Source organism: Urocitellus parryii, unplaced genomic scaffold (assembly GCF_045843805.1).
Source record: "Urocitellus parryii isolate mUroPar1 unplaced genomic scaffold, mUroPar1.hap1 Scaffold_35, whole genome shotgun sequence".
Classification (NCBI taxonomy): Eukaryota; Metazoa; Chordata; class Mammalia; order Rodentia; family Sciuridae; genus Urocitellus; species Urocitellus parryii.
This window is the reverse complement of record NW_027553167.1, coordinates 4,087,839-4,100,213: the sequence shown is the minus strand read 5'-3', so window position 1 is coordinate 4,100,213 and position 12,375 is coordinate 4,087,839. Positions and strand designations below refer to the sequence as shown.

Genomic DNA, 12,375 nt, shown 5'->3' with positions numbered 1-12,375 from the left:
CCAGAATATACAAAGAACTCAAAAAATTAGACAATAAGATAACAAATAACCCAATCAATAAATGGGCAAAGGACCTGAACAGACACTTCTCAGAGGAGGACATACAATCAATCAATAAGTACATGAAAAAATGCTCACCATCGCTAGCAGTCAGAGAAATGCAAATCAAAACTACCCTAAGATACCATCTCACTCCAGTAAGACTGGCAGCCATTAGGAAGTCAAACAACAATAAGTGCTGGAGAGGATGCGGGGAAAAGGGCACTCTTGCTCATTGCTGGTGGGACTGCAAATTGGTGCAGCCAATTTGGAAAGCAGTATGGAGATTTCTTGGAAAGCTGGGAATGGAACCACCATTTGACCCAGCTATTCCCCTTCTCGGTCTATTCCCTAAAGCCCTAACAAGAGCATGCTACAGGGACACTGCTACATCGATGTTCATAGCAGCTCAATTCACGATAGCAAGACTGTGGAACCAGCCTAGATGCCCTTCAATAGATGAATGGATAAAAAAAATGTGGCATTTATATACTATGGAGTATTACTCTGCATTAAGAAACGACAAAATCATAGAATTTGGAGGGAAATGGATGGCATTAGAGCAGATTATGCTAAGTGAAGCTAGTCAATCTTTAAAAAACAAATACCAAATGACTCCTTTGATATAAGGGGAGTAAACAAGGACAGGGCAGGGACGAAGAGCTTGAGAATAAGATTTACATTAAATAGGGATGAGAGGTGGGAGGGAAAGGGAGTGAGAAGGGAAATTGCATGGAAATGGAAGGCGATCATCAGGGTTATACAAAATGTCATATAAGAGGAAAGGAGGGGCAAGACAAGATAATACAAATGGAAGAAATGATTTACAGTAGAAGGGGTAGAGAGAGAAAAGGGGAGGGGAGGGGAGGGGAGGGGAAGGGAGGGGGGATAGTAGAGAATTGGACAGACAGCAGAATACATCAGAAACTAGAAAGGCAATATGTCAATCAATGGAAGGGAAACTGATGTGATACAGCAATTTGTATATGGGGTAAAAGAGGGAGTTCATAATCCACGTGAATCAACCGTGTAATATGATGTATTAAGAACTATGTAATGTTATGAACGTCCAATAAAAAAAAAAAAGAAAAAAAAAAAAAAAAAGAATAAAGTGTCTATACACCATAGCATACCTAGTGAGAATGAAGAAAGAGTAATAGCTCATTCAAATAGCTTTAAAAATAGCTAGGAATAACCCTCAAGAAGGCAGTGAATGACCTCTTCAAGAAAAATTACATATTGATGAAAAAGGAAACTAAAGAAGAAAATAGGAATTAAAAAGACCTCCTATGTTCATGGAGAGGCAGAATTAATATTGTGAAAATGGACATAGTACCATAAATTAATTATATATTCCATGTATTCCCATTCAAATTCTAATGACATTTTTCACAAAAATTGGGAAAAAAAGAACTACTCCTAAATTTGTATGGGAGGAAAACAAACAAAAAAAGACTTAGACAAAGTGATGCTGATTATAAGACAAACAATGGATAAACAACAATGCCCAATTTCAAAATATAAAACACAGCCATGGTAATAAAAACCATGGCCCTGGTGTAAAGAAAGACTCATAGACCAATGGATAGAAGAAAATTCAGAGAGCAAAGTCACACAGATACAGTCATGTGATACTAGGCAAAGACACCAAAAACATATTTTGGAGGAAAGACAAAAGACATTTTAGAAATAGTGTTGGAAAAACTAGATATCCATATTTAAAAGAAGGAAATTAGATGCCTATTTTATAACACTATACAAGAGTTTATTCAAAAAGGACTAAAGACATATGTACCAGACTAGAAGGTTTACAAATGCTAGAAGAAAAAATATATGGAAAACACTTCAGTATGTAGGCAATGACTTCCTGAATAGAGCCCCCTACAGCTCAGAAAAAAAGAGCAACAATGGATAAGAGGGGGTGCATCAAACTGAAAAAATTCCTGCATAACAGTAAGAAGTGGTAGCCTCCAGAATTGGAGAAAAGAGTAGCTTTACTAGCTACTCTTCTGACAGAGGGTTAATAACCTGAAAATATTAATGCAAATATCTTAACACCAGAAACACAAAAACCTTTTCAATCAATGAGCAAATGCACAGTGAGTCCTCAAAATAAGAGATACAAAGGCCAACACTTCAGTGAAAAAAAAACCATAACATCTTTATCAATCAGGAAAATGCAGATCAAAACAACAAGCTCCCATTTTCCACAATTCAAAAAAGTAATCATCAAGAAAGCAAATAATACTGGGAAGATGAGGAGAAAAATCTCTTATATGTGAATGGTAGGAACATAATTACTATATCCCTATGGAAATTCATATGAGGGCTACTCAAAAACTGAACATAGAACTACTTTATTATCCAACTATACTACTCAGTACTTAATGGAAAATATTAAAATCTGCTTACTTTAGAGATATACATATGCCCATCTTTACCATGACACTGTTAATGATAGGCAAGTTATAGAATCAGGCTAGATGCTTGTTAATAAAAGAATGGATAAAGGAAATGTGGTATATATACACAAGGAAGATTTCTATGCATAGAGAACAACAAAAATAAGTTAGTTTTAGCAAAACGAATGAAACAGGGAAGCATAATGTTAAGTAATATAAGCCAGACTCAGTAAAAAAGTATCATATATTGTTCTCATATGAATAACTAGAGGTGGAAATGTTCAACATAAAAATAAATGAATAAAAATTTTTAACCATTAGCATACATAAAATTGGGAGTATGGAGGAAAGAATGTTGAAAACAGAATTATGGGAATATACTTGATCTATATGTATGTACAAATATGCCACCGTGAAAATTCTGTATAATTAATGTGTATCAATTTTTAAAAATTTACCATCTTTTTTAATTTTTAGAAGTTCATTTTTTTATTTATTATATTCATTAACACTAATACTTGTTCTGTTTAGATTTTTATTTTTTTGAATAGCAGTACTATCTGTATATATATATATATATATATATATTTTTTTAATTGATTTCTTTTTAGTTATATGTCACATTGATTTCTTAAGCATATAAAATATGCCACATTTATTTGCTTAGTTTTCTATTCATTATAATCACAAATGATTGTGATTGTAATCCCAAACCCTGCCTCCTAGTCATTGAAGGACGTCAAGAGTAAATGATAGACAAATATGACACATTGTTCTATATGTCCAGCATGTACTTCCCATAACATTCCAAAGTTTGGCCTAATATTAAGTTGCTACTCTTATTAATTTTAATATTTATTATTTAAGTATCAGCCATCTTGACTCTTATTCAATCTGGACACAACTTTCCCTTCATAAATGAATTCTTTGTATGCATCCCCTTTTCTCAGGTTCATATTCATAAAGCTGTTCTTTTGGCTTCTTTTCTATTTCTTTCATTCCATAAGGGCACACTGAAAAACTGTTTATTCCCACCATATTCTCTCAATGTTAATTCTATAAATATATCTCATCTGTTGCTATCCTTGTTTTCTACTATAACCTGGTAGCCTTATTTCTTTCTAGCATGTTTGTCATCATGGAAGATGATATGTAAAAAAAAATGCAAAGAATTTTTTTTAAAAAATACATTACCTTTGAATCAGGTGACGGAATGGAAGGACAATCATTCTTTATTCTGATTGCCTGCACAAGTGTGGTTTCAACTACTTCCTTCTTTGATTGGTAGGTTTACTGTTGACAGGTAAGTTTCCACTCTTTTGGTTCCCAATGTCATATTTTACTTCTGACGGTAAAAACATAATAAACAGTATATAAAATTCTGTAATTTTTTTTAGTAGAATCTTTTTTATTCAGAAAAAAACAAAACCAAAAAAAAAGAACAAAAAATCCAAAACACAAAAAAAAAATGAGAAAAATTTTTTTCCAACCACACACAGGAGGAGTATGGGTAAGGGGGAGGTATCTTTCCATCCAGCCCTGGCCCAGCCCCAGCCCCAGCCCGTGGTTTTGGCAGCAATAAGGGATGTGGGGTAATGGCCCAAAAAATAAAAATGGTGTCTGTGTATGGGAAGGAGGGGGTGCAAAAGCTGTGGGGAGTGGTGAGGGAAGGGACAGAAGAGGTCAGTACTGGGCATACCTCAGGTGGGAAGCCATTTCATAACATTTCTTGTTGATCAAATCACCGTGGACACCTTCTTTGCCCATCAGCAGGACTAGCGTCTTGGCAGTCATGGTGACAGTGACATTGAAGGTGGGGGCTCCACCGGTGCTCTTGGTACGAAGATCCACGGTAAATTCCCCATCCTGCAGCAGTGAGTCCCGGATCACAGAACATTTCTGGCCCCCAAGTGTCAGCCCATTCACGAAAAAACTTGACCGGTCTTTGCCAACCAGGACACCAACCTCAGCTGGCGTAATGTTGACGAAGGTTTTCCCGGGGACGGCGGCCCAGACGGAGGGCGAGTCCTTGTAGCCCACGATGGCCGCGACCTGACAGGTCCCGTCTGCCATAAGGTTGTCGATGTAGGCGTTCCACCCGGGCACGGCGCTGCTGCTGGGACTGCTCTCGGAGCTGCTGCTGGGGCCGCGGGCTGGGCTCGGGCTGCCTCGGACTGGCGGGAGGGGGAAGGCGGAGAGCTCGGGGCACGCACTACCATCCGGACCGCAGCTCTGCTAGCTGTGCAGCAGCCCTCGCACCGCCACTTCCTGCTCTTCCCCCCCCCCTCTGGATTTTTATTTGCAAAGGCGGTAGGGGCAGGGCCTGCTCCCCATTCTCTCCCTCTCCCCGTCTGCCCAGATACCTAACTTTGCAAATGCAATTTTAAAAATCCCTCCCCCTATTGCAAAATTTGCAGAGTTCGATGGAAAGCTATGAAAATGGCTGGGGGTGGGGGGTGGCGGGGGAAAGGATAAGATTAGGTCTTGCCCCAGTCGGCATTGACTACAAACTAGACTTTGGTATAGGGGAAAGGGGTGAGCCAGAGAATGTAAAAGAGAAAGGAGGAATAATTAGCAAAATGCAAATTGAGCAAATTAAAGCGAGTTCGGGGAACCCAGGGTTAAACAGAACCACTCCTCTTTCCCCCACCTCCTCCGAAGGGAAGGAACGGCCAAAATTCTGTAATTTAAAGTCAATAAGTATCAGAATTTCAGGCAGTCTTCAAATATCTTACCATTCTTCATGGATTGTCTGGAAGCTTCAATTAATTCTTTTCCTTCTTCTGGGATGTTCTAGGAAGAAAAAAAAATTAAAATATAATAAGAACCAAAGTTGACAAAATAATTAATGTTCTCCACTACTGCAGGGTACAACAGAATAAGCATTCTGATGTATACTCAAACTAAAATTCTCTCACTAATGGGGTAAGGATTATGAGCCATGACAGAGATATCTCCAAAATGTCACTCCCCTTATCTCCAATTGATTTTTACACAAATACTGAAATACATTATACTATTTTTAAGTTGAATGTTATAGAATAAAAATCATATCCATATTTATTTAGAATACTTTTGAAAAAGACTAACAATATGAGAAATTATAGGTAATATTTTAATGTGTTTTTATGACTTAATATTGGCATGAATTACCTCTTGAGGGGAAAGCTCATAAGACATGAGCTTTTAGAGTATCAAAGATGATTGACTGTATTCATAAACAGTATAAGTTTTGTCCATCTTATGTGTTAAATAGCTAAAGATAAATGATTATACAAATTTTGCTGCTTTCAAAAGAAAGAGAAATGACAAAAACCATCTTCTGGGGTGATATCAATGAATAAAAACCACACAGAGTTACTAAACAGAAACACTAACTCAATAACCAAACCAAAGTGACAGAAATGGCACAATGAAAAGACACTGAAGAATGTTTTCTGCAGGGAAAATTAGGCATTAGAGTAGGTTATTGTTTTAGAAAGGGATATATATATATATATATATATATATATATATATATATATATATATTCTTTTTATTCCAGTACCTTCATATAATTAAATTAACAAAACAATAAGATATAAAACAATACAATATCTCTTAATAAACCAGGTGGTGCTGCTAACCACATCACCAGGTTTGCTTGACATAGGTAACAAAAGACAGTGGAATATGTTGTTTTTTAAAGGATAAGCAAGAAGGAAGAAACTACAAATTTTCATCTGAAGTCCAAATTTAAACTCAAATTTGGAGAAGGCTTGGAGGATATTGTTATTCCTACTAACACATTTATGACATTACTCTAACTTGTTTATTCTTCCTTTATAGCACCAATTTGAGATAACTTGCTCAAAACTTTCACATCCAACATATTAATAGAGAATGAAAAATTAAAGCATATTTTTGAATTCAATATACTTAATTACTAGTTATCTCATGCATATTATATTACATATGACGTTTCAGCAAGTAGACATTTATTTTATCCACATTTACTCATGTTCAACAAAGTATATAACACCAATTGCTAGAAATAGTGCATTTTTCCAAGCCAAATGAGCTCAGTTAAGTTATGAATAATATCATAATAGCATTCTAAATGGAATAGAGTATGATAACTCTATACTTTTATCCCCCAAATAAAAATTACACCCTTCTTACTCACATAATATTTGGATCTTCATAACTGAAATAAAATTAAAGTTATTCAAAAACAAAAGATGTTGTTTACATTTAACCTTATTTTAGCTGCTCCAGGATATTTGCAAATATATTTCCTAACCTAGAATAGTTTATAAAATAGTAGTGTTTTGCAATGAACATTTAAGTAAATATAGAAACATCTAAAATTTGAAATTTCAGAGTGTGACATAGAATTTGGATATTTTAAGAAAGTATAATGAAAAAACAACAATTCTGAAACTAAAGTATTTCAATTATTGGAGTTTCTGCTTCTAAACTGGTTATTACTTTGCACATGCCATCTAATCTTCGATTAGATGAAGAGTAAATTTTTAGAAAATTTCATTACCTGATATTTTTTTTGAGAATTTTTATTGGTTCTTTTCAGTTATACATCAAAATAGAATTTATATACTAGGATATAATTATAAAAGCATAGAATTTAATTTGTTCTAATTCAGGACCTAGTACTTCCTTATGTTCTTCTAATCTATCTGCTATTTACTTATAGTTTTTAAAATTACTGAAAGTTTTAGTGGAAAGACTCAATGTATGGATATGTAAGCCCTTCTTAATGCAAGTATTAAGATATAGATTCTAGATTACTGGGTTGCCACAATTCGCAATATTACTTTAGTATAAATACAGAGCCAAGGAGTGAAATAGAGAATACAAGTCTCCTTAAATGTTATGATACCAAAACATCAAGGGTCCAAGTGAAAAAAGAAAAGTTATATGCAATGTATATTATACATTCCAAACTAATGGCACCAGGGAAATTCCACAATTCTATAAAAATTAATTTAGGAATGGATATTGTAAGTCATGTAAGAATGATTTAAAACCACAGTAATATAAACTGACCCAAAAATCCTTGACTAAAATATTATATTTTTCTGCAGTTAGAAAGCTGCAATTTTTCTGTTACTATTTATCTCCCAGGCTATCATTCCTTCCTACCCCCGGGACCCCCAAGTACTTAAGAGAACATTGATACAAAAAAACATTTTTAAAAAATTCAACATAATTCTTTAAAATGGATTATTAGTAAATTTTCATATAAAATGTAAGAAAAATATAGCTACATTTTCAGCATTAACATCTTAAAACACAAAATTCAGAGCAAGAACATGAGCTTTACAAAACATCACTTTACCTTATTATGAGCTTTATACTTGCTCTCAACCCTTGCAAAGCAGCAATCACCTGGATGTGATTTTTTAGTAGATTTTTAGAGCAAAAATGTATAAAAAAACAGGTGAGTAGTTTTCTTTTTAAAGTAAACTCTGTTTAAAGTTAAGGTATAATTTATTAAATAAATGGTGTTTCTTGATTGGCATAATTAAAATATGACCTCCATTTAAAAAAATAGCTCGTATTTACCTCTTTCTGTCTCTACTGCTGTGAATCTATAAAATATTCAATGAAGGCACTCTTAGTTCCAATTCAGAGAAAAAGCCAATAAATCAGCAGAACCTGATAATAATTTATTTTTGCAAATTGCTTGTCTTGAAGACTGAACTTAAAATCCATGTAATAGCTGGCATTTTTCTTCCACCTGAACTGAAACAAACCTCTGATAACTCAAGACAAGGTAGCAAGATGCACAGTTCCCTATCTTGGAATTCCAGGAGTCAAATACTAAGCAAGGTGGCTTGAAAATGTCGGTCTTTGTTATTCAGCATGGAAATCACCAGTAATAATACACTATCCAATCCCTTTATACATAAAAAGTGCAAAGAGTTCTCTGGAACTTTAAAAAATTTTTGAAAGCTACAAAATTTGTCTGAAAGATGTATTCTAAATGTTATTAGAATACATCTTTCAGACACATTGAAATAAATTATAAAATTGATTTTTTTTCCTGTGTCATTCCCACTTTATTCAAGTCCTCATAAACTAGGAAGCATTTTAAAACCTTTACAGACTCTCAAGGGGAAAGACTGCCAGAAAAGCAGAGTCTTGGTATTTGTACCTCTGTTTCCCTAACTATTATGTAAATGTCCTCCTTCCTCTGGGAATCCATTTCCCAGTTTCTCATCTGCAAAAATCAGTGGCAGTCTCCAAACTTGAAGTCTACATTCCTTAAATATACAGATTCCTGACATAAGGTTAAACTAAAAGGAATCTCAATCAGTGGCCTGTCTAAATATATATCTAATCAAAATAGAAATAAAAATATTAAAAGCTTATGACACTGATGTTTTGTTATAAAATATTCCTCCAGACCCATATTGGAGAAATTTTTAGAATTAATATTAATTGTATTTCTGACAGGTAATTAATGAATGCATTAAAAATTCCTATGTCTCCCACTTTTTACTTATCAAATGCAAGGAAGAAACATGGGGATTATAAAAGTTTGATACTTAAAAGTAAATTATTGGTCCCATAACCTTAATCTTTACTAAAAGCTGTAAAAATGAAAGAAAACCTTATCTTTGTCACATAAAATAGGATAAAGATATCAGTGTCAAACAAGGGGAGACAAGCAGGAAGTGGCTTTTCTCACAGCTCCATGACATGGGATTCAGAGAGTGAGAAAATTACTTCTCTGTGAGGTGGGGATTAAAGCATGCCCCTGATACTCAATATTGGACAGAGAGCCTTGAAAACTGGGGAATTTGGGGTGCATCAGATGAAGATGAGAAACAGAACTGAAGCTTAGGTTCTGATGTGAGTGGGGGAAATCAGTACATGAGGACGGAAAAGACTGAAAAGTGCTGAAGACAAGGGGCTAGTGTTATGCCTCAGAGGTAGAGTGTTTGCCTAGCATGCATGAGGCACTGGGTTCAATTCTCAGCATCATGTAAAAATAAAATAAAGATACTGTGTCCACCTAAAATTAAAAAAGATAATAATAATAAGAACAAAAGTGCTGCAGACAGTCTTGGAATGCAGAATCTGGGACCAGGGGTCAAGCCTGCCCTGGGCAGACTCAAGTTTTTCTACTCATTAAACTGTGGAATGAAAGTCACCACCAGTCTGCCTGCTATGTACAGGTAGCAGAAGCTGGAGATATATTTAAACATCTGTTACTGCAGTGGCTCCAACTCAGACTGAGAACTTAGATCCATGTGTTGAGGCTCAGTCCGATACATAAATCTGCCAGACACCAGCCACAAGGCCTAAACTGAGCCTAGCAAATCAGTAAAATTCCTGGCATGGACAGTATTTTTCCTGGAGGTAATGCAAGTCAGATAAGCCAAAAAGAGCCTATCCTCCTCTCTTCCCTTGACACAACAGTGCCCAAAACCAGTGGCAGTGGCTTCAAAATCTCATTGAGCAGTATTGATGGTTCTTGGTGCTTGGTAGCAGACCTCAGGATGTCAGAAAGAACAGTGCCCTGGAAATACAGAATGGTAAAGGATTGGCTTCACTGTCCCATGAATGTAGCCCTGAGGAGAAGAGTGAGGTATAGTACGAGGTGTGCATTTATTTATTTATGCCTAGTAACTTCCCATGGAATAAAACAATTGGGGAAAATACTGGACCTCACTGCCTTCCCTGAGTATATCTTGTACAATGCAGCATAACCCTTATCATGGAGATGCAGCTGACAGCACTTCTCACAGCTCCCCATGCCATTCCATGGAGAAGGGAAACTGAGATATGGAAAGATACTTTGGAACAGACAACAAGCACATAATCTCAGTAACAAACCAGGTTTTTATTTTTGTTGTTGTTATTGTTGTTTTAGTTTTTATCTGTGTACAGATGGATGCATGATGAATATTTATACATTTGCACATCTACATATGTTTCTGGTTCTTCATTTGTGCCATTGTTAAACATAGTTATTTTTTCCATTATCTGTTTCTGAGGGTTAAAGATTTCAATTAGCATATTTTGCATTGGCTTTTTATTCTGTTTCAAATCTTTTATTTCCCTTTGTTTCTATATCTCTCGTTTCTCTTACAAATAATCAAATTCCATTGTTCTCTCTTTACTCTTTATTTCTTTTACTACTAAGCAAATAATCTAACATTACATTTTAAGGACCTAGAGAAAAACACTAAAATCAGCAAAAGAAAGCAAATAATAAAAATCAAAGATGAAACTGATAAAATCAAATATTGAAAAAGAAATTAATCAATTTTTTAATAAACAAAATTGGTAAATTTTAGCCAAGCTAACACAGAGAGAAACATGCAATGTACTAAAATCTATGGTGAAAATGGAAATATCAGCATAGACACTACTGTAACAGAGCATAAATAGAGTCTATTTTTCAATATCTATATCCAAATAAGCTAGAAAATCTTAAAGACATCAGTAAATTCCTGGAAACATGAAGTCCCCTTCTATAACCAGAGGATATAGAAAATTTAAACAGATCTATTGCAAATAATGAGAATAAAGAAGTCGTCAAGACTCTACCAACAAAGAAAAGCCTAGGACCAGATGGATGCTCAACCTATTTCTACCAAACCTCTGAAGAAGAACCAATACCAATCCTCCTCAATCATTTCATGAAAGTAAAAAAGAGGGAACTATTCAAGTTAATTCAATGAAGCCTATCTCACATTGCTACCAAATCCAAAGACACATCAAAAAAAGAAAAATTCAGACTAATATCCTTGATGAACATAGATGCAAAAATCCTCAATAAAATACTGCTAAATCCCATACAAAAATATATTTTAAAAAATAGTGCACCATGACCAAGTGAGTTTCATCCCAGGAATACAAAATTGATTCAACAAATGGAAATCAATAAATGTAATTCATCACACAAATAGACACAGAGATGAGAACACATGATTATCCAAATAGATGCACCATCTACTTTTGACAAAATACCACATCCATTCATGCTTTAAACTCTAGAAAATACAGGAATTAAGGAATCAAACCTCAACATTGTAAAAGCTATACATGACAAACCCAATGCCAACATAATTCTAAATGGAGAACAACTACAGAATTTCTTCTAAAAACTAGAATGAGACAGGGATTCCCACTTTCACAACTTCTATTAGTACATAAAGAAACTCCTAGCAAATACAAAATGTAGATATAATACCCTGCAATCTATCAGATCATAATGGAATAAAACACCGAATAACCAAATTCACTATTGAATGATAAACAGAGAGCTGAACAAATCAGGTCCTTTAATCTCTAGCTAGAGCAATGTGGCAAAGGAATGTAATTAAAGGGATATCAAAATGAAAGAAAGGGCTAAAACTAGCTCCATTTAAAGAGGACATGATTCTATACTTAGAACACCCCCCACAAAAAAAACTCACTAGAAAACTTTTAGAACATAATTGAATTCATCAAATTGCAGGATACAAACGTAACACTCATCAATCAATTTTGTTTCTATTCTCCAATAAAGAATGAGCTAAAAAAGAAATTAGGAAAATTATCCTATTCAAAATAGTATAAAAACACTTGGGAAAAAATCTAACAAAAGAGGTAAAAGACCTCTACAATGAAAATTACATAACACTCAAGAAAAAAATTGAGGAAGACCTTGGGGGATGGAAAGACTTCCCATGTTCTTAGTCAGAATTAATACTGTCACAATGACCATACTACCAAAAGTGCTATAAAATTTCAATGCAATTCCCTTCCAGAGCCCAAAGATGTTCTTCACAGAAACAGAAAACATGGAATCATGAAATAACTTAGATAAACAAGAGACCTAGAATACCCTAAACAATTCCTAGCAAGAAAAATGAAGCATGAGGCATCACAATATCAGACTTCAATTACACTACAGAGGTCTAAAGACAAAAACAGT

At 34.6% G+C, this 12,375-nt stretch overlaps 1 pseudogene; it reads right to left on the bottom strand.

The window, feature by feature from the left end:
- Positions 1-3,995: 3,995 nt before the first annotated feature.
- LOC144251998 (profilin-1 pseudogene) lies at positions 3,996-5,186 on the bottom strand (annotated as a pseudogene).
- Positions 5,187-12,375: the final 7,189 nt, after the last annotated feature.